General features: G+C 39.5%; 1 protein-coding gene across 6 annotated transcripts in view; it reads left to right on the plus strand.

Annotated features, from left to right (window-relative positions):
• Window positions 1-10,196: 10,196 nt before the first annotated feature.
• The window catches only part of foxp3b (forkhead box P3b), a 35,611-nt gene continuing 22,957 nt past the window's right edge, over window positions 10,197-22,850 (plus strand). For 3 of the 6 annotated variants that reach the window (XM_049016045.1, XM_049016046.1, XM_049016047.1), the window contains exons 1-2: window positions 16,573-16,600; window positions 20,776-20,848. The gene's annotated coding sequence lies outside the window, so the exon portion shown is untranslated. Of the gene's footprint in view, window positions 10,451-16,564; window positions 16,601-20,775; window positions 20,965-22,850 lie in introns of those variants that run through there. The other 3 variants (XM_049016043.1, XM_049016042.1, XM_049016044.1) reach the window with 3 other exon arrangements.

Raw genomic sequence — 22,850 nt, forward strand, 5'->3', positions numbered from 1 at the left:
GAACATATAATATTCCAAATTAGCAAACTCTCTGTAACAATCTGACACAATCACTTCATGGAGGAGACCATAATTTGTTTTTTTTTTATATATATTTAAAATTAATCATATTATATCATTAATCATGAATCATATCATTCTAATGGGTCGGCAGGGATACAGCCCCAAACTGAAAGGTTAAAATGTATTTCATGCACAAATCTCGAGAAGTATCTATGTTTTCAGAGTGCTTCCATGCAGAAAGTCACTATCAATGGTAAATAAGCAGAACTTTGCAGCCATAAAAAAAAACTACAGAAAAACAAAAAACTCCAGCATTTATCCACATGTAAATCATTCTTAACATCAAACAGAAAAAAGCTCATTTTAGAAAGGATGGACTGGACCTACCTAAGTGAAATCACCTCCTATTAGCCTGCAAGAAACAACTAAAATGCAGACAAACGAGACTGGGATATACTTTTCCTTTACATTTCCGTACTTCCTTGTCCTATGCAGGGTTCTGGGGGTCTGGGGGACTGGGGCCTATTCTAAAGGCTATGGGTGCAAGATAGGGACTAAGACTGTAGGGGCAGGGGGAACCATGTGACCTGAAGGGAACCCCGACATGACACAGGGAGAACACGCAAACTCCACACACGTAAGGTCAGGGCAGAGGTTCCGACCCCAGCTCCACTCCACAGTGGCCACAGCACTTACCACTGTATCATCTCCACTTTTTTTCCAACGAGACAATAATGATGATAACATTTAAATGATTCTGAGGCTATTTGGTGTGAATCTGACATGTTACCTAGTATCTCATTATCCAAAAAAAAGAGTTTCGAGTGGAAACACAACAGCACACCAGGCAAATCTGTGGTAGCGAAATTGTGCACTGCTACGGAACATCCAAATGCAGTGCTACGAATGCATGCGGCTTCACAGGCAGTGCTGCGCATGCTTACACTGAATTCACAGTGTACACTTCAGCTCATCACTCACTAACACATATATGGACAAATTAATGTAACACGAGTAGTTTAACTTAACTTGATATAACAGATATAATATGGCTGACTTTTAATTCAGGGGGTTACAGAGACAGCAGGAGAGGTGCAGTAAAACTGTGGGAGGATGCAGTGGCTAAATCATTTAGGGGAAGGAGAGGTCAAAGGGCACCTTTATTAAAAATGAAGGAGAGGGTGGGTGTTGACCTCAGTCATATTACATTTTGTTAAAACAAATCAGTAGGGTAAAGGCCACTTGACAGTTTAAATTAAGCACTTGATAAACAAGGACATTTCTAGGATAGAAATAAAATTACCACTGCGTGAAAGTCATTGATAAAATACAACATTTATTACCATATACTGAAATTATTTTGAGAGTTTGGTAAACTAAGGGCATAGCGGCGCAGTGCTTGGCACTGTTCTCTTCCACCTCTAGGACCTGGGTTCAAGTCTCCACCAGGTTTCTGTGTGTGTGTGGAGTTTGCATGCTCTCCCCATGTCACTGTGGAGTTTTCTTGGGGTTCTGTAGTGTCCCCAAGCCCAAGTCCCAAAACATGCTGAGGTTAATTAGAGTTGCCAAACTGCTTGTAGGTGTGCATGTATGAGTGTGCCCTGTGATGGGTTGGTGTCCCATCCTGGGCTGTTCCCTGCCTTGCACTCGTAGCCTCTGGGACAGACTCCAAACCCCCTGTGACCCAGAATAACACAGGCAGTTACAGAAAATAGGTTAAGATAAACTTTAGTTTCCTCCAGGTACTCCAGTTTTCCCCACAATCCAAAAGCATGCTAGGGTGAATTGGGGCTACCAAATTATCCTTAAGTTTGAAAGTCTGAGTGACTGGTGTGTGAGTGTGCCCTGCGATGGGTTGGCGCCCCATCCTAGATTATTCCCTGCCTTGTGCCCTTAGCTTCCGAGAGCCCTGGACCCTTGTAACCAAGCAAATACTGAAAAAGCATAGATGGATGAACTATTATTATTATTATTATTATTATCATTATATGATAAATGTACAATTATTGCAGGTAGGACCAATGACAAAGAGCCTTGAATTGTATTCTCACAGTTGCCTCCACATTGAACCTCTCGTGTGAATTCTATGAGGCTGTGGATTGAGAAGGGAGGGGTTGAAAGAAATGGGGGTGTTTGGAGGTGGAGGGCTGGCTCATAGTTAAGTACTGGATAGCAACAGCAGTTGAGTATTAATGCATGAGTTCTGTGGGATCGAATGAAATGGAATTTATTAACTTATTCACAAAGACTCTCTTCTAAAACCATCACTGAATGGCAGTTATAAAAATTAGGCAAATAAACACATCCTCGGAGAACAATAGTATTTTCTCGAATGATACCTGGATTGACAGGGGATGAACGGAACGTAATATATTGGGAGGATGGGCGGCAAGTCGATAGAAAGGCAAATATTTTTAAAGGAGGTATGTCAGCTTAAGTCCCAGAGCTGTCTATATGTATCAGTGTCTAACACCTTAACCTGAAGATATGTACAGCACGTTCGTGAACATTTCATGACTGACTAAGCCCCTTAAAACCCATTTAATTTAATAAATACGACACTACTACACAACACCATAACTGTAATATAACTCAGAGCGGGCCTTCTCAGAACGAAATATATATATATATTTAAAAAAAGTCGCGAACCTCTTGGTATCTAATGTGCTTATGCGGTTCCGACCTCCACCTGATAATGTCTGGAATATGGGTGACAGAATCTCCTGCGAGATGCGGGTGCCTACATGTGTGCTTGTGTGTACTGGGCGCAGAAAGCTGCTAATATAGGCCTACATACATAGCTTTCGGCTAAGGCGCTTTGTGTCGTAACAGTTGCCATAGCACTAATGTGTTGCAGTCTGTTTTAACACTATACAATGACGGATAGGTATTTAGAGCAAACAGCAATCAAACGGCATTTAGAACAGAACGAGGCGGCGACAGAATGGGAGTAATTATTACATTAATATCTTACCTGATTTTGTGCTTCTCGTCGAGACAAAGGCGGCGAATTCAGTTCCAGGCCAGTTTAAGTGGCTTTCGGTAGTTTATGGGGAAAAAAACAATAAAAACAAAGAAATATAGTCTTTCAAAGCCGGAACCTGGGTTACACATCAGATTGCAAAAATATTATATCGGATGTAACATGATGTCCCAGTAAACTGAATGATAGAAAAATAGCCAACAAATAAATAAATAATAAGAGACAGCAAGTCTGCAAAATAGACCAAACCCTGAAAGAAGTCATTTTGTTATGACTTTTCATAATATACCAGTTGCCGACTTTTAAAACAAAGGACATTTAAATAAACACATGTTTTAAAAAACAAAAAGAATCGTTTCCTCTTTTTTCGTGTGCATGTCATGTCTTCGGATTTTCCATAAAGCGCACAGGTTCTGAATTAGATTCCCATCAGACGCCAGTTGAATAGAGCGAATAAAATACGCTGTAAACAGGATTGCAATATCGCTAATACATCTTCCCATCTTTATCCATTTCCAACAAAAGAGGCATCCCGAATATCACCTAGATGTATATTTATAAAATGTAACCTATTTCGAAAATACTGATGAAGATAGCCGTCTGCAGCAGAAAACGCATCAACTGATTCTAGTCTTTGAATGCAGCTTTTCTTGAATTCTTCATTTTAACGTTATAGATTTTTCACCTATTAATAAAAATCGATGACATTCGTTTTCAGAATCATGAGACCGTCATCCCCTTTAATGGTGGTTACATCTTCAAGCGTATCCAGTTGTATTTGTCTTGAACATGCAGTACACTCATCCTATGTGAAGATATGTACACAGTGCCTGTAGGCGCCCTATATTTAAATAGCCTGCGCTTGGTTTTTGTGTTTTGCAAAAAAAAAAAAAAAAAATCGCCGCGTTGTGGGATAAGTGCAGATATATTGCATACAAGTTTAGAATCCAGCGTGGTTGTTCTTAATACATAAGAAAAACTAGGGGGGGGGGCATCAAAAAGAAATGGCTGTTTTGTAATGGTGAACTGGAAACAGTGTCTCGATCCTGTCTGCGTTTTGCATCCGTTATTCTCGGCTGACGTCGGAAACTGTAAGGCTTATATTAGGGGCTTTTCGGCGGAGGGTAAGATAATCATAAGTCTGAGTGCGCTACTATTCAGAAATTAGGAAATAAAATAAACAAACCCAGTCATTTCACTCGATAGTTATGGCCGTCTGATGTTTTGGCACTCGGGAAAAGGCTTTAAAGGTGGTTCATTTGACATCACAATCAATAATAAAAATATCAGTATTAAAAATAAAACGCGATTACTCTGATAAAAAAAAATGTCGACATTTCTTGTCTGAAATCCTTATGTTCGAAATAATACAGAAAAACATGCTTAATAGCAAAAGGGTTTAAATAAAACCCAGAATACCGACAGTAGCAAGGTAGGTCAATAATATGAATAATTGAAATATACCTAGGAGTGCCCTGTCCTGTAATAAAAATAAGTTAAAAGAGATTTAGTGTCACAATTTGTAAAATAAAACACTGATTTAAGATGCCTTAGACAAACTACCAACTATCGGGAAGGGTGTATTTTTATTACTACGTTTTAAGTTCGGAACAAACAGACAGCGGTTCTGTCAGCTCGATGTCGAATCGAATGCCACTTTATACGTTTTTCAGACCCAGGCTGCATTCACAAATGATAATTCTGTTTTTGTTACTTTGTTTGTAGTCATGAAAGATCAACCATTGATGCCTGTGACTTTTGAATGACGTGAAGCTACCTGATTGACAGGTGTCATTCTCAGACTCGGTCTGCTTATTAATGGCCAGTCCCTTTGACTTGATAAGTAATACAGTATCGCTAAAACCATTTATTGCGTCTGCTAGAATAAAGTTCAGTTTTAGTCTATTGCCTGTAATGAATAATAATAACAGACTGTGGTTCTGTCTTTTGTACATTGATTTCAGAGTTCCTTGCATGTTCCCCTTGTTCATGTTGTTTTCCTTCAGGTAGTGATTTTCTACTATAGTAAGTAGTGTTTTCATTAATATGTGTGACTATGTGATTTAATGTCTGTATGCATAACTGCCTATTATTGAATTAGAAACTACCTCTAATCACGGTGCAGTGGTTTTGTTAAGAGCATGAATGAAAAGTAGCTTTCATCTTTTTTCTTTTTTTTTGTGGGGGCGGGGGAGTGATATCCCATGCTGTACTGGCCATAAATCAGGGGTGGTAAATCACGTGACCACAAGAAAACCACCAGCGCTGGAGAGGTGAGGCTACAGCACTACCCACTACCCACTAAGCCAACATGCCCATGTCATACGCCGAATAAATAACCAAAACAGGACAGTTCTGTGGCACAAACCATCATCATTGGCAAATGAGCTGTATCTCACCTCACCTGCTAAGTGTTTGGTCCAAGAGCATTTAGTCTCTCTGTGAATTCCATGTAAAAAAACATTTTGTCTCGGCTTAACGCGGCAGTCCTCAGAGTGGCCTCATGCCTGCGCTAACAGCTGTCTCAACCGCTGGAAGCCTGTGTAACAGATGGCCTCACCTGACTCTGCATGAAGGAATATGTTTGAAGAGAGTGTACTTCATATGGCTGTCCAAAATTAACAGGTCAATCCAGATACTTCGCTAAGATTTTCCAACAAAATAGAGACAATGATTTTTAAAAACAAATTTATCAGTAAGTTAGTAGATAATGCTACTCAGTACTCATATAACAGAAGTGGACAAAATAATATTTTAATATTGAGGATCTCAAAAGGGGTAGGGTCACCTTTGCCTGCATGCACACCAATGTCAGTCCTTCTTGGAATGCTGTCAAACATGTCCTAAACTGTGTGAAGTGGAACATTAGACCTTCTCAATATTTCAAACCTTCAGTTCTTTGAGGGCTGAATCAAATTATATTTTGCCTTTTACACTCCAGGACTTCCCATATAGATTCAGTGATGCTGAGATCTGGTGATTGAGACGGCCGCAGCAAATATGACTTCATTCTGGTGTTCATGAAATCGAGCTTGAATTTGTTTGCCAGTGTTTATGGGGGCGTTATCTTCTTGGAATGTGGCACCATCCTGAGGGAACAGTATGCACTTGGCCCCATATTCCTTGACCATTATATAGCCATGCATATGTCATCAGACCACATGAGTCCCATGTGATGACTGTCCATAGAAATCGACACTATGTGGCCATCCTTTGACTTTCTCCAAATGTAGAGGAGAAGGAGGAATGAGAACCTGAGTGCAGCCTTGTGGCGGACAAATACGTCAGCACCACACTAGTCCGAATAGATCACTGTGAGTTTTTTTCTGGTGGCTGGAGTGCCAATTCTGCCACCAACCCCCAAATTCCCCAGTAAGTTGAAAGACCTCCTTATAGGGCTGGATGTAGATTAACGTCATACCCAGGATGAAGTACTGGCAGGTTAAGGGCCTTGCTCAAGGGTCCAACGGAGTAGAATCACTCTGGGCATTCATGGGATTCGAACCAACAACCTTCCAGTTGCTGGCACAGATCCCTAGCCTCAGAACAACCCCTCTGTAGGAAAAGGTAAAATATAAGTTATCAAACCATATTACTATTTACTGAATTTACTAAATGGTGCTGTGGTAAATTCCAGCTTTGTGAAGCTCACAATACACAGGTTTAGTTGAGATTGGGTGACACATTGCTGTCTCTCATTCTGTGGTGATTTTTGAAGCCATATTTTTCTAGTGTCTGTCTCTGTTGATTAGTTTCAGCTTGCTACCATTGCCTTTCTTTACTGATGCAGTTTGTTTATGTTTGTCACATGCTATCGTTATTTCTCACACTGTTCCTCTTGATGCATAAAATAACTTGGGCTTGCATTTCAGCCACTGACTCTTTCACTCTAGTTGCCTTGAAAATGCTGACTGTCGGACCTCTTTCATGGCCAGTCCTATATTATAGCTGCTAATTGGCCATCAATCTAGCATGACTCATTATTATTACTCGGGACCCCGATGTCAAGCAGGAAAAAGAAGTGGAAGAGCCGGAGATGTATCGAAATGCTGGAGATCTTCTTAGGGGGCGTTTCCCTCTCTTATTCTTGCGCCTCCCAATCAAGTACCCGGACAGGTGTGAGATGGAGGCGGCTGCCTGAAGTCCGTATCACCACCGCTCATCTACTCAAGCCAGCAGCTCGCCCCTATCTAGGGATGCGCTTGGCCCTTAAATTGTCTGGTGTTTCTGACTCACTAGTCCCGGTTGCTGCGTCGCTGCCCTTTGAGGCTCCTGTTGCATCGCCGCCCTCCGAGGTCCCGGCGCCTCTGCCTCCACCTGAGGTCCAGGCTCCACCTGTGCCTGAGGTCCCGGCTACGCCTGTCTCTGATCCTCCCACTGTACCTTCTGCTCCAATACCCCCAGTTTCTGACCCAGCTCTAGCACCACCAGCTCCCAGGACTCCAGTCCCTGTCCCCAAAGAGGTTCCAGGCTGCCCGACCACTGCTCCTTACTCCTTGGGGGAGGAGGAGCTTGAATGGGACCCCTCGAGGATTTCTCTGATGGTCCCAATGGACCCCTCCAGGTGACCTACTCCTCCGCCATCGCCCCAGCATGGGCGATCCCGGCTCGGACCTCACCTGTCGGTCCCCCCCGAAAGGGAGAGGGCACCGACACCGGGGTCGTGTCCCGCTCACCCTGCCCCCTGGCTCATGTCCTGCTCACCCTGCCCCCTGGCTCGCCTTCGGTCTCCCTGGCTGTGGCTCGAGGAGTGCCTGCGGGTCCCCCGGCTTTGGCTCGGGTGTCGCCTGTAGGTCCCCCCCGATGGCTTGTCGGCAGCGTTCAGCTCTGCCTCCAACGCCTCGTTGGTCGCTTACGGGTTCCCCTGCTTCAACTCCTTAGTCGCCTGCGGGTCCCCCTACTCTGACTCATCGGTCAGCTGCGCCTTCAACAGCTGTGGCTGCGCCGTCACCTGTGACGGCTTCACCTGCCTCCTCGTCTGCACCGAGGTCCCCTCCATCTTCCTCCTTGCCTTCCCTGGTGGCTTTGTTCCCCCGGTTGGTGTTCCCACAGTGTCTCCTTTCTCAGTGTGCCTGTCTGCGTTTCCTGTTCTCTGTCAGGTGTTGTCCTGGTTTCTGTCTTTATGCCTGTTCTGTGTGTCTGACCTGTTTCCGGTACCCCGATGATGGTCTTATCTTGTTTTCCAGGTCTTGTGTTCCTGGTCCCGTCTCTTCGTTTCGCGTCTTTGGAGGGGGGGGGGTTATGTCACGACCTGCCCGTACGACCCTCTCGTATGCCACGCCCCCTCATTAACCTCGTGTGCAATCGCGCGTGTGACCAGCTGTTTCCGGTTATTCCCGTTCAGTCCTGTGTATTTAGTCTGCGTTCAAGTCTGTTTACCGAAGTCCGGTCATTCAAGTTCTGTTCCGTGTCGACTCGTCTGCCTACAATAAAACCCCCGTTTGTGGAATCGCCGCCTGCCTGATCCTGACTCCCGGCTCGCTCGTCCAGCACACGGTCATCACAGATCGCCACAGACGGAAGCTGTTCTGAAGTCTGTTTCTTCATTGGATAATAAATAAATTGTTTTCATTTGTCTCCTTCCTGTAATCCTTGTTATAGTGAACAGGCAATGGTTCCAAAACCTATTCACTAGTGTGTTGGCTTTTTAGAGTTGCTGTGGAATGGATCACGCACGAACATAGCAATGCTGTTTATATTGGTTCAGACAATTCAATTTATTTTGCTGTTTGCTATTTGGTTGACCAGCATTGTTCAGTGAAAACCACACCTACAGCAGTTTCAAATGACTGCATAAATCTGCAAATGTGAAGGGGTGGATTATCAATCTGAATAAGTTACATCATTAATTTTAGCTAGCAACTGAATCAATACAATCTGTGTGTCCCACAGACTCGAGAAAAAATAAATGTTAGATTAAAAACAAGACTGGTGTCTGACCCACTTATTGGATAAACTTTTCAAGTGTAGCGTCTTGCTTTTTGCATTTAGTTTTATATATTAATTTTATGTATTCGGGAAGTGCAGTATTTTAGTGTACACGTTAAAGGAAAAGAAAAGTATGAAAATGAAATTTTATTAAGCCCGACATAAATTTAAAGCTGTACTTTTTCAAATGTTTTCTTTAGTTCATACTCGGTCAATTCCTGATGTTGAAATAAACCTCCGTAACTCGCAGTGAATCAGGGGATAATTTTGGCCATTCAAAAGGAAAATATCAATCAAAATATTTTAATATTTCAAACTTGGAACATGGTTTGATACATGATTCTGTGTAAATGATAAATGATTCTGTGACTACAAGCTTTTGCCACGCGCGGGCGCCTTTGTCTTGATAGAATACGAATTGACCGATACCGTGAATGCGTTCAACTTTGCCAAATATTTATTCAATAAAGTAATGCTCGTATTAAAATCACCGTTATAACAAGTGGTAAAATTTGCATGTCTATTCTCTTTAAATTGTGCCCTTGTAGTGCCACTCTAAGGAATTCCAAATATGAGGTATCAACGGATATTACGAATAACGCCACGAATGGCCGGCGGCACAGGGATTTGAAAAAGTACAGCTTTAAATTTAAGTCATATTCATAATGTTATTTAAAAGTCATGCATAACGTTATAGTAACCTTGGCTTTTAAAATCATTATTTAATGTTACCTGGTGTAATATACCTTTATTGTTGTCGTTATCTTTAAAATATTTTTCATATAACTCATACTGGAACTTCAGCGACCACTTTCATACTGTACGTGTATAGGCTACTACACTTATATTCGTTAAAACGATTCAAACAATGTTTCGATATAAGGAAATGTTGCTGTCAACGCTATGTCAATCTATTAGTGGCAATTTGCCGTAAGTCACTTGGATGAAATGAGAGAGAAGTCTGCGCACACATGCACACGCATTTCCATGTATGTGCATTTTATCACATTGCACATAGTTTGTAGGGTTTGCAAGATACGCCAAAGTTTCGGATGTAACGAATTTTTATTTTATAACGGAATAATGCAGACTTGCCGTAAGAATTCTAGCGTGAGCGTCTGAAAGCGTGTCACGCCAGAAGCGTGAGAGTTTGCTGCCGTGATGCTAATCACTAGACTTTGTTCATGTCGAGAAACAGTGGGTTTCAGCATTGCGCCGATCAAGCGGTTCCTTGAATAATGCTACTTGAACGTAAGCAATTTATTAATGGGCTACTGCTGTTACACACGCACCCTACAAACCAACCTACAGTGTCACCGAAAATGAAGAGTGCACCGCTTTTTATATTCTCTGAACCATGAAACGCCCCTGCATCCTCTGCAATCAAACTGGAGGATCTTAAAAGACTGCCAGCTTTCCTTCACTATAACATGCTAACGCCCGATTTGCGTGGATTCCATCCAGATTTACACTATCCAGGCGAGAGCTCCTTTGGGCACAAAAATCCTACTATTGGAAAGTCACTCACTACACTACGTAAGTTTCAGTAGCATTTCTCGTCAGCTATACGCAGATGAACTACGTATTACCCTTGCTCATCGCTGATTCGTAATCCTGCAATGATGTGCATCACCGGAAAAAAAATCCGACGTAGCGAGTTTTTCATAAAAACATTGGTATCTGCACTGAATATCGTTTTCTACGTCAAAATACATTAACATTAACATACATAATTTTGTGGATGATTAAAGCTATATTCAAAAGCATGTCAGAAATCAAAATAATGAGCTTTTAGTAATGCACGCTATTCTTTACAGAACACGGGAAGCGAGCAGCCCGCTGTGCATTAGTTGTTTTTATCATTAGTATTCTCGTTTTTTATGAACTCCTATACATGGGTCTTCGCGGCATCTTTGTGTGTCTGTTTTTCAGAAGTTGCAACGTTTAGTTTTGCATTTGTATACCTGCGCACTGTGTGATCATGGCATTTTGTTTTTTCTCCATCACACTTTCCTTTCGCAAAGTTTTCCCGTCCTTGCCCGGTGACACATGTTGAACGTGACAAATATTATTACGTTTCCAGGCTTCTTATTCAACCAAAATAGGTCGATTGCATCCGCACCACTTGCATGGAGCCAACGCACTTCAACTGCATTTTTCCTCTTAACGTTCATTCTCAGTCCTAAGCCCAGGACCTTTTAACCCAAAAAAACAATTGAGACTGCTGATGTCTGTATTATGATATTAAAATCCGTTACAGAGAATTGTATTGACCACGTTTCAAACTGCCTTTGCATTAATGATTAATGTACAAATGCCATTACCATGCACATACTTGTATATAAGTTATTAGCATTTTAGCATCTTTTACGAATTTAATATGAAATGATTATATCCGAAACATCCTGCATGGTCGTCAGAGTAATTATCATCAAAGTGAGAAAATGTCTTTCACTACTTACCAAATAAAATATAAACACAAGAAAGCATTTAGTGATTAAATAGTGCGAATTTCACTCTCTCCTTCAAGGGACATTGCACTTGTTTTGATTATATCATTGCAGGGTTTTGCATCACCACATATGACCAAAAAAGCCCCATTTCATAACTGCAGGACAAACAGGATGCTTCATGGAGAAAAATCCCCTATATTAAATCTAGCTATGTGTTTAATATTAATTTTTGTCCTATTTTAAATGACTTGATCTAGCACAATGCCAAGAAACCTTTGTTCTTGCAAGATAATTGTTGCATAAAAGACATTTGAGGAGGAGTTTGCTTTAATCCACAAACAGGTTCTGAAAGTGTCTTAAATATTCTGTTACTATAAAGCTGATGTTTCAGGTGGTACATGTGCTGCAAATAAGTGTGTAGTACACAGAAAGGGCATAAGGGGAGTATTTCACAGCATAGTAGTTGCAATTATAATTTAGCCTGAACGTGAAATAATATCAAATGAAATACACTCAAATAACCACACTAATGGAATAAATTACGTAAATACTACTATTTCATGGCACCTTTGCCATATTTATACAAGCTCTGTGAAAGAAATTGTTCAGAGCATGAATAAAAACTAAACATATGGATGATTGAAAGGTGCAAAATAACATTAAAAGTAAGTCAGCTAACATTTACGTCTGTCATGTATTGAAACTATCAATATGTTTTTTTCCTTCTAAAATCCCAACACAAATTCAGGATCAGTGGAAGTAACTTTAAAATATATTTATACGGGTAGTAACAAGGAAGGTCATTTTTTATCTCTATCAATTGTATTTTTTTCTTTAAACGAATGTTTATCAATTTTTGAGAAAGGAAATAAGTGTGCTTAACCTGAGAGCTTCCTGATGAAGCTCAAGGGAGCCTTTTAAAAACAAGGTCTGCATAAAACGGTGGCTCATTGACCTTTGACAACCACAAAAATAACATGCTTTTTCTGATGAAAATAATACCTGTCTACATTGACTAGCCAAATGCAGAACATACAAATACAGCTATGCGCAGGAGAAAACAAATGTCATAATTTACCCCGCGTGGACTTTCCCATCACGTAATGGGTTCTTCTGCTTCTTGGTATGTTAACATTTCCCCTGAAGATGTAGTGTGTTTAGTAGGTTTTCAATGGGCACCTTCATCTCTGCCATCCTCAGTAGATTGTCATTGAAGCGTCTGGCAAACCAATGGCATATTCACCCTCCCTGCCTCACGGTGCAGCATGCTGTCCACTCACTGCTTTGCTCCGCACAAGCTTGCTGCAGCTGCCATTAGAACCATTCCGTTGGTTGTTTTTAAAAATAGATCAAGAACTGTATTTCAAAGTAGCTTTATGAATAATTTAAGTATTGTAAAAGCCGAAGAGTAGGACAGTAGAGTGACTCAGTGGGTAGCAACTCCAGGGCTAAGGTCTCAAATCCCACTTCTGCTCTTTGTCTGTGTGGAGTTTGCTTGTTTTCTCTGTGTCACACTAGTTTCATCAAGGTCCTCCTGTTTCCTCCTACATTCCAAAGATCTGCTGTTAGGTTCATTGATTCCTCTGAATTGCCCATAGCGCGTGATTTTGCCTGCTTTTGTATGTGCCTTGTGATGATCCGGCACCTGGTGCAGCATGATCCCTAGCCTTGTTCTGCTGAGGTTAGGCTGCAGGTCCTTTGCTAGTATAAGCAGTTGGAAGACGGATGGATAAAGTATGAAGGGCTATTCAGGAAAATGATGCTGTGGTACTGGCACCATATTCACCTTCAACTACAGTAAGGTGGAATTCTTCCCCTTAATTTTGCAGAATAACCGAACCTTCACATTAAATAGTCCAACAGGCTATACTAACCACATCCATGCAGCATCTATCTTGCAACCACAGTGGCGGTCTGGAGTCTAGCACAGGGCATAAGGCCAGGTTATAGATACCCTCACTGCTGTAGTGGGGCATGGTGAAGGGATGGAAAGGGAGGAATGATCCACGGAGTAGCTCACAGCAAACAGAGCGGTTTATTAACAAACCGGAAAATTAAGAAACAACAAAGTAAACACAGCTGGGGAACAAAGCAAAACAGGGAGCAGGATTGGGAACCACAGATACTAATACATAGTAACTTCTACAATGACTGACTAAGGTAATGAACCAAGGCAGGCACTTAAATACACAGAGAAACAAGGACTAACAAGGGACAGGTGTGGACTATAACAAAATCAACCAATCAATAATGACACAAGACAACAAGCAACAGATGGAAAAAATTACAAACACAGGAACTAGGGAACATTGGCAAACACTAAGGGCTAACACTAGGAAAGATTAGGAACATAAATGCAAGCAGGACAGAATTAAACCAGGCACGAGTAGGATAAACCTTAAACAGGAACACAAAGATAAGCAATAACAGACTTTATGGCAGGGGTGCCCAACTCCAGTCCTGGGGGGCCAGAGCCCTTCACATTTTTGGCTTTCCCCTCATTTAACACACCTGATTCAACTCCTTGTGCTAATTACCACACAACTCTTGAGCTGAATCATTTATGGTGGAACAGGGAAAGGACTAAGCTACACAGGTCTCCGGCCCCCCAGGACTGGAATTGGGCACCCCTGCCTTATGGAAACAGAACACCGACAAATATTAAATAACAGGTGAGAGGTTCGGCCTCAGCGCTGCACACTCAGCCAATTGCACTACAGGGCAGCCTGGGGAGCAGGGAAATGCACTAAGGGCTGAAGGACTACAAGACAGAGGATTGGGAAGCAGGATGACTGGTGACATCTGATGGCCAAAAAGGGAATAGAATGCATAGGGGAGGGTCGCATGGGCACCGACCCTGACACTCACAACCTACATGCAGTCTAGAGTCACTATTTCAGCTAACTGCTTGTCTATGGGCCATGGGAGGAAACTGGAGTAGCAAATACCTGCACAACACAGGGAGATCATGCAAACTCTACATGAGTGGAGATGGGTTTTGAAGTCCCAGACCTGGAGGTATGAAGTGACCTTCTACACAAGATAAAATTCTGGTACTTACACTACAAATTTGTGATTGGCACACACCAGTGTTCGCTACACTCAGGTTAGTTGTTTCTGTGGAGTTGATTTCATCAACTTCAAGTTTTCAATGTTTGAAAATGACAACTGCATGAATCTGAACTATGTCTGTCAGGAATGAGCTTTGTTCTTGACTAACTTAAAGAAAAATATCACCTTGTATGTTTGTCTTTGTTAAGCCCAGGCATGGGCAGTAAAACGGACACAGTCTAGGATGCCCATAATGAAATTTTAATATCTGTATGATCTTATACTCTTGAGATGACCCCTTAATGAGACTGACCAAATCTTCAGAGCTGTCTTCATTGCCACCTGCTCACTGACTTGCTAACTCAGGGACATTATTGAGAAGCAGAAGATGACAGTTTGTCATGTGTTACGTTGTCGCTTCTGTTTGCATTCTTCACCCACGCACAATTGCATATTTGCTTAGTCAAGAGCTCAGTACTAGGAACCGTTGAATCTCGGAATCTCGTAGCTAAAAATTTATTCGAGACATTGACAAATATGCTTGTGGAAATTAGTCATCCTAGTGTAGTGTCAGCAATTTCAGGTATATAGCAGGGCTATGCATGTGAACAACTGTCAGTGTCAGTTCATTTACCTCAATATCTACATAAAACTTGGTCATAGGCCATGTGAAAAACCATGAAACAACTTAATTATTTAGTGAAAAAGGTGCCCTCCTACATAACCAAAAAAATCATTACAGTGTGGCACGAAAGAGGTGTAGAAAAACCATAATCTGAGTCTTGTCTCATAAAGACTTTAGTTTCATTCTGTGGGAAAAATTATGTTCAGAAACAACAGAGAAAGTAAGGCTACGTAAAAAGGACCCTTGTAACAAATATGCAAAAATTTATGGGGGCAAAAAAACAATGTGAGAAACAGAATGGAGGCAGGAATGCATGAAAGAGATACGTTGTACAGTGATGCATTATTTAAACACACAGATCAAGAACATAGGAAGAGAGTGGCGGTCATCACTAGAGAGGGGAAGTAAGGAGATTGTAGGCTTTCTGACTTAAGCCCATTTGTCACAGAGACGCATGATGAGCAGAAGAAATCAGCCATTGAACAAAGGCTACTTCACTCCTTTTTTCGGATTTTTTTTTGTGTACGATGGCAGAGTAGCATGTTGAGACACATAGAAATAAGTTTATTTTTCAACATGTTGTCCTGTAAATGCATTCAGGGCAGAATATCATCATATTCGAAACATAAATACGAACATGAATTAGGAGTGAATATGGCACTTCTGTCGATCCTTGACTAAATGACATTGGTTCTTAAATTGCTAACCGCAGTTACACTTGGAAGATACTGCATGTTCAGCACTGTGAAATGGTATATCTGCAAAGGCTTGAAAAACTCAGCTTTTACAACTGTAGCATTGTGGGGGGGGGAACACAAACTATAACACTATTTGATGTGAATTAATTTGGCTCTCATTTTCTGTACGGCATAACACATCACAGTTGAGCCTTCTGCCACATTTCATTTAGGAGCATAACAGTAACTACCAGAGTGGTAAAGTTATCTCAAGATGAACTGAATCTACACTTTGTTGCACTTTGTTGCTGCCTGACAGAGGTGTGGTCAGTAATGTATCTGTATGTATGTTATATTCTTGGCAAATCACGTCCATTCATGAGAAATTATTAGTAGTTAATTATCATTTTTATATAAAAACTATCAGACTCCCTATGAAGTTCAGCACCTGGGATTTCTTGGATTGATGTCAATTGTTAGTTAATTGGGCACTTTTTTTACCTTCAAATATATCATGTTTGTGTATAAAATGATGTTTCTTAGCTGATCATAGTTATTTCATTGTCGATGGGTCATTTTTCCTTTAAGTCTTACTTTGTAGGCTTTATTACTGTTAATGGTAGTTTGGAAATATGAAAAAAGAAACAAGGCTGGCAGACAGTTATGAAATTCATGAGATTAATAACTTAAAGCATTAAGTACTAATTATAGTATTGTCTTGCTCTATTCCTGTGTTGGCGTGGAACTTTTCAAAGCCTTTTTTTTTTGCTCAGAAGAGGCTGTCTCAACACTTTTTTTAAGTTTCAACGTATAAATACAACTTTACACTGTACATTCTAACATCCTGTACATCCTGTATTGTGCCAGTTGACATCTATTGGTGAGTTACAAATGATAGAACATATAGTCCTTTCTTTGAACTGTTTCATTGCCAGTGTTTAGAAAGGGTTGAATGAAGTATTTTTAAACCATAACTTAACATAAAACATAATTACGTTTGATTTAGGTAAAGTTAGCAATTACTGAACTTAATGTTTTGTTCATTATTCTTTTTAATGAAGTTATTATTTTGTTCTAACTCTTTCATTAGATATTTAAACAAAAATACAGTTGACAAAAAAAAATCCTAATATAAAGTTATTCATCAAATTAAACGTTGCTTCTGTCGGTGTCTGCTCTCAGTTTTGAATGCGGAAGACTCGCTTGTGTCACAAATGACTTTTCAGAATAATAAAGGTTTTATCATGATTATATACACATTCCCACTGTATACCCTTTTCATGTGTGAAGGAAAGCTGTGTCTCATATGATATTAATGTAAATATTCAGAAGGTCACGTTGAGTATTTCCTAAAAAAGTTAGGCGACTGTCAAATATGTTTCAAATTACTAATAGCAATGCTTAACATTATAATTAATACTTAATCCTGAAAATACTCAAATTTGTACTAAAATCACATCTTCATCATGAAGATGCCTGGTTAAGTGTCCTTTGAAATTGATGGACAAATGGATGTGTGAGATATTTGTTCAAAAACCGATCCCTGTTCACCAAAATCGAAAACAGGGGAACGTTTTTGTTGATCTTTGAATACTAGAAATAGATGATATCAGGAATTTCTGGTAGGTGTCTTACTAAAACTTCTTCCATATAGATTTTACATCCTTTTACATTATATTATATACATTATTACAAAATTGCTTTTTTTCAGCAACCATGGCAGGCAATTTAAAGTTGCATGTCGTGTTAAATGAACTGAAAGAAGATGAAAGGCACTTCAGAAGTGCAGTTTCATCATCATCATCATCATCTAATTCCATCCAATTCCATTTTATAATAATGTTTTTATTCCAACACATAGGTCAGGACCCTGGCATAGAGTGAATGAAGTATTGCACTGTGAATAATTATTTGTTGTAATTCAAAACTTCTAGTGAAACACATTTCAGTAACACTTTACTTGAGGGGCATAAATAATGTAGTAATACACTCTTACTTAATGTGTCAATTAACAGGCAACTAAGTGTTAGTTATGTACTGAACTCATATTTGGTCATGTTAACAACTTCAATACAAGTATTGAAACAAAGTGTTCATAGTTAAATGTACAGACTGCGACTTTACACTAGATAAGTGGTTGGAAAATGAATATATCCTAGTGATGCTTAGATTTTTCCAGGAGCTACACATCTATTGACTGGGCTCCCTATTGAAAACCGTAAGTTGGATCAGATGTTTAGTCAGCACATTGAATCCAGCACTCTAACATTTTTTCTGCAATTTCCAGTAAAGTATCAAAGGTGTCGAAAGCCTTTGGGAAGTCTTCTGAAGGCAACTAAAATCTCAGTATTGATTGAAGTAGGCCAACATCTACACTACACTCAAATTCTTAACTGTATAATCTGTTTCTCTTTATACCTAAAGTAATAGTCAAAACAAGTCTTAGGTACAGAAAGTTGTTAATTTAGGGGAAAATGCAGCTTACTGTTCCCCATTATTTCTACATTTTTGTGCTTGCGGCTTACAATGTGTAACATTGCAGTTACATTGGTCCTTTCCCGGCTGTGCCACAGTTAGATCAATACTATGACTTCATATAGGTATACATATAGCTACAATCCTTTAGCTAAAAAAGTCTCAAAAGCAAGCAAAAAACAACATAAAAATCACAAAAGTTGTGTGTGATCTGCCCTTAGGAAAGTATCATATTGTCTTATATACCTGTAGTACTATTGCTTCTGATTATAGAAAATTCAGTTAGTCATTTGTTCAAGAATGTATTTGTGAATTGTGAAGTGCACGAGTAAAATGTTAGCTTTATTTTTATTTATTCATTGTATTATTTATGATTTTTACTAGATTTTATTTAAAACAACAGCAAAACACACAAACATCACAAGATAATTTCACTCCAATCTGACCACTGTTGTTAGGGTCTGTTGTATAAATTCTTACCACTAAGTGTTTATGAAGGTTTACTGATGGAGGGTAACTTCATCTGGTTAAGTGTAGCAAGATTTGAGTTTGTAATGTCTGGGTAATGGGTGGCTTACTCTTGTTTACATATTTTGGGTTTTCATAAACAGGCAACACTGAAATCTTTGGGCTCTTAGTTCCATTGCCCTGCACGGGTGACTTTGATGAAGGCACCGCATGGGCACAGCAGCATGGCACCTAAAATGGCCACAATTTTATAAACAATTCAAGTGAGCCTTTCCATAGTTTTCCCAAAGCTCTGCTTTGGTTTACAGAAACCATTACACTTCCTACCAAAGCAGGTTAACCTACTTGGTTACACATCTAAATACCACAGAATAGACATACGTTTCGGAGAGGTATGGTGGCTCTGTGGGTAGTGTAGTTACCTCACACCTGCAGCATTGGGGATTTGAACCCTGTGTGTGTAGTTTGCATGTTCTCTGGTTCCCTCCCACTGCCCAAGATATAGTGATACCTTTTTGGCATTACTTAATTATAGTGGCATAATATAATTCCATACTGTAAGTGTAATTATAGTGCGCAGTCTACCATGAACCTGCATCCCGCCCATGGTATGACTCTGCCTTGTACCCCACACTGCATAGGTTACGTTATAACTGACTCAGTCCAGCATAACCTGTTGGAAGATGGACAGATGATCTTCCTTAGCGAAGCTTCCACTTCACAGTCAGTCACTCCACAAACGTAAAGAAAACTTCGCATTTGTGTTCCAGATAGTTTGTAGCTACTAATAATTGTAAAGCATCGGCATCTTACAGGTCCTTTGCTTTTTTTTTTTGCCGCAGTTCGGTCATAGCTACGTTGCAGCATTCTTTGCAGTTTCTAGCCACCGCCCGGAAACATTTTTCCAGTGGTCAGTGTGAGGTTTACGAACGATCATTTATTAGTCGTTGGCTATTTAGAAGCATAACACTGTATAATGTGACACTCATTGTGAAATGCTTATTGTTACACATATTTTTCCATGCAACAAAAGAAAAAACCGAACAGTTAAGTGGTCCAAAAAAGACGGTTCATATATAATAAATATTGTGCTGGCCTAAATATTTCAAGGCAAAGCTTCATTTTATGAATATGGAAAAATTCAGCTGGCCTTTTGCAAACTACAATGCACAAAGACGTAAAATGAGAATCACATTAATGACCACTGTAGGTTATTTTCACCAGCACTAAATACACCACTTTTTTGTGTCATTATTATCATTTATTCAAGATAAATAATTTGCCAGTCATTGGATAAAACGCTTTGCAGATTAGTCGGCTAAATGTAGTTTATTTCCTGTATGTTACGGTAAGGAGGATATATTGCCTTTTGGTTGCCTGTTCACTCTCTGTGTTGATGACATAAGTTAAATTAGTTGTGTAGCTACCATACTGGTCTGAGTGAGAGAGATTTACTAAACAAAACATATTATCCAGTACATTTATACTTAAGAAAGTCATTAAAATCATAGTAGGTATTTTAGTCTTATTTAGATAGAAAGTTTGTCTACTTTTCTCTTTTATCACAGCTAAATGCAGAAAGAAATGTTCTTTGAATACTGAAGGAAAAATGTATTAATTTAAACAGCACTGGAGAATTATAGTAAAGAAAAAACAGAACATTGAATACAGAGAACAAAATGTATTTAATAACCTAAAAAATCCAGGATACTTCAATAACCAATGTTCTTTACATGATTAAAATGCTGCCATTTACATTTATTTATTTAGCAGATGCTTTTGTCCACAGCTATATGCATTTGAGAAAGCAAGGTCAGTCAGTCCCTGGAACAATCGTTACTAAGGAAAACAAAGCTTGTGAAAAGGGATAACAGTAATAAATAGGAACATACTGTAGATCCTGGCACCTCTGGGGTGCCTTTTTGGTTCATGGGCTTTCAGTGCTGCTTGTTTTTACCTACCAAGTAAGCCCATACCACATCATATGAAGTGCTGCGTCTTTGTAAGCCAATAGCACGCGACGGAACAGCATCCTTTGATTTTCCTGCTCTCTTCTCAGACTGAAGTTGCTTGTGATTTGTGCTTTTTTTTGTTGTTTTGCTTTTCTTTTAGAGACGAGCCATCTCTTCGCCAATCCAATCGTAAGAAGGAAGCAGAGAGGAGGACAAGCTGCCGAAGGAGTGAGGTAGACGACATGCTCTTGTCGGTTTGTTTCCTGTCTGCGGCCACGACGACTTCATCTTGTAGCCAGTTTGATTTCTAATCCATGCTTGACGCTGGACGCTGTCGTGCCGAAGTCAGGTGTGGATTTTGTTGTCGTGAGGCCTTCCTTTCCGGTATACCAGAAAGATGGCTCTTTTGTACTGAGGTCCATAGAGCAGCGTGTACGCTTACCTTCAACCTTAACATTTAACATTTTTACGTTTTTCTTTTTCCCTGATGTATAAATATTAACAGCGTAATAAGATCTGCCTTTTGGTTAAGTGTTTTAAACGGGTAATGTAATAATTTTTAGAAATGTTGCAAATTCACTTGTGAAATTCGCTGGTGATTTCACAAGCCTTTCTCTATAACGGCCAATTTACTCAAAGACTTTAAGGTTTCAAAAATATACAGCATATATATAAATATCCATACTATCATTACTAGAATTGCTGCCTCATACCAAGACATTGCACATTAATGGCAAGTAAATAATGTTATTATTTTATCTGTGGAGTATGATTATGAATGCCATCTTTTCTGTGTAAAGGGCATCAGTTATTTGTGACAATGTAGTTTAAATCGTAGTTATAGCATAAATGTTATGTGATCCAGCACTACAGTATTAGTCGCTTTCACAGAAAAGTAACTGGTTAGTGATTCCACAGAGTGTCACGTAAGTGGGAGGAATTGAAAACGACCACAGCAAGCATCACTAAATTTGCTAATCTTTCTATTTACACGGACCATGAAATGTTCTGGAAATTGCAATTTTGTTGGATTACTCAGGAGGAGCTGCCATCCTGTGGGTATAGTCCAGAATAAGGTTCTGAGTATTATTATGCTTGTTTTAACATTAGAGTGTTTACAAGTGTAAATGGATCACATAGAGTGAAGATACAATATCAGTCCAAAAATGTTGGGACGAGAGTTCTGGGACGTTCTCATTAGGGAACCTTTTCTTGAGTCTAAAAAGTCATTTTAACCTGGCAGTCATAGCAGAGAACCCTAGAATCAGATAGTGTCAGATGGTAACCTCTATGTATAGAATTTCAACTTTATGTACTGATACTAATATGTACAATATATACCAATAGAAGTAGTACTTTATTAATAATGATGTTTAATGTCGAAAACACAGATCAGGTGAATCCAGTTCAGATTTCTATCAAGTTTCATAGAGATTCTTTTAAGCCTAATAAACCTAGAACATGTCTTTAGGAACACTTTGTAGTCTGTTAGTATTTTATCACTTAATGTTAGAATTTAATAATTTTGTTAAAAGGAGGATGAAAGTGCAGATCTTAGATTAAAATAGAACAACAGTGAAATAGTAAAAATAGAATGATTGCAGAACAATTTTCCTTTTTAGGAAGTGGAACTATTTATAGCATATTTGTGTATAACGAAGATATGTGTACACATCAATGGCATCGGTTATTCTTTGCCGAACATGCCATCCAATTTCTACTTTATACCAAAAGGTGCCTCAAACCCATAAATAAATACTGGAAAATAAATTGCAGATTTTATTTGTGAAAATGACATTTTCACTGCTTATAAGCATTTGACACAAGATTTCAATCCCCTTGTGACAAGAGCTAGAGCACAAAAACAAGCTCATGCATCATCAGCCAATGGCTGCCAGAAGACTAGACCTGTGCTTCATCATTGGCTCACAGATCTATATGACTTTGTTTTTATTCTTTCTAAGCATTTTGGTCACATTTTAACTTGATGGGACACAAATACTTTGTAATAACCAAGCTACTACTGAAGTACAAATCATGAACAAATCATAATCAAATATAGTCGAGATAGAAGATGATTCATTAATGATGAACAAACACGAGATCATAATTTCACTCCATGACTTGTTTGTTCGGTAGTTTACAAACGTTTACAGAATTAATAGATATAGTAACAAATATAGTAAAAATGTGTCACGATTCATTAATGATGAATGAACATGACATCAGTATGTA

The sequence above is a fragment of the Brienomyrus brachyistius genome, chromosome 6, assembly GCF_023856365.1.
Source record: "Brienomyrus brachyistius isolate T26 chromosome 6, BBRACH_0.4, whole genome shotgun sequence".
In the NCBI taxonomy this organism is placed as follows: Eukaryota; Metazoa; Chordata; class Actinopteri; order Osteoglossiformes; family Mormyridae; genus Brienomyrus; species Brienomyrus brachyistius.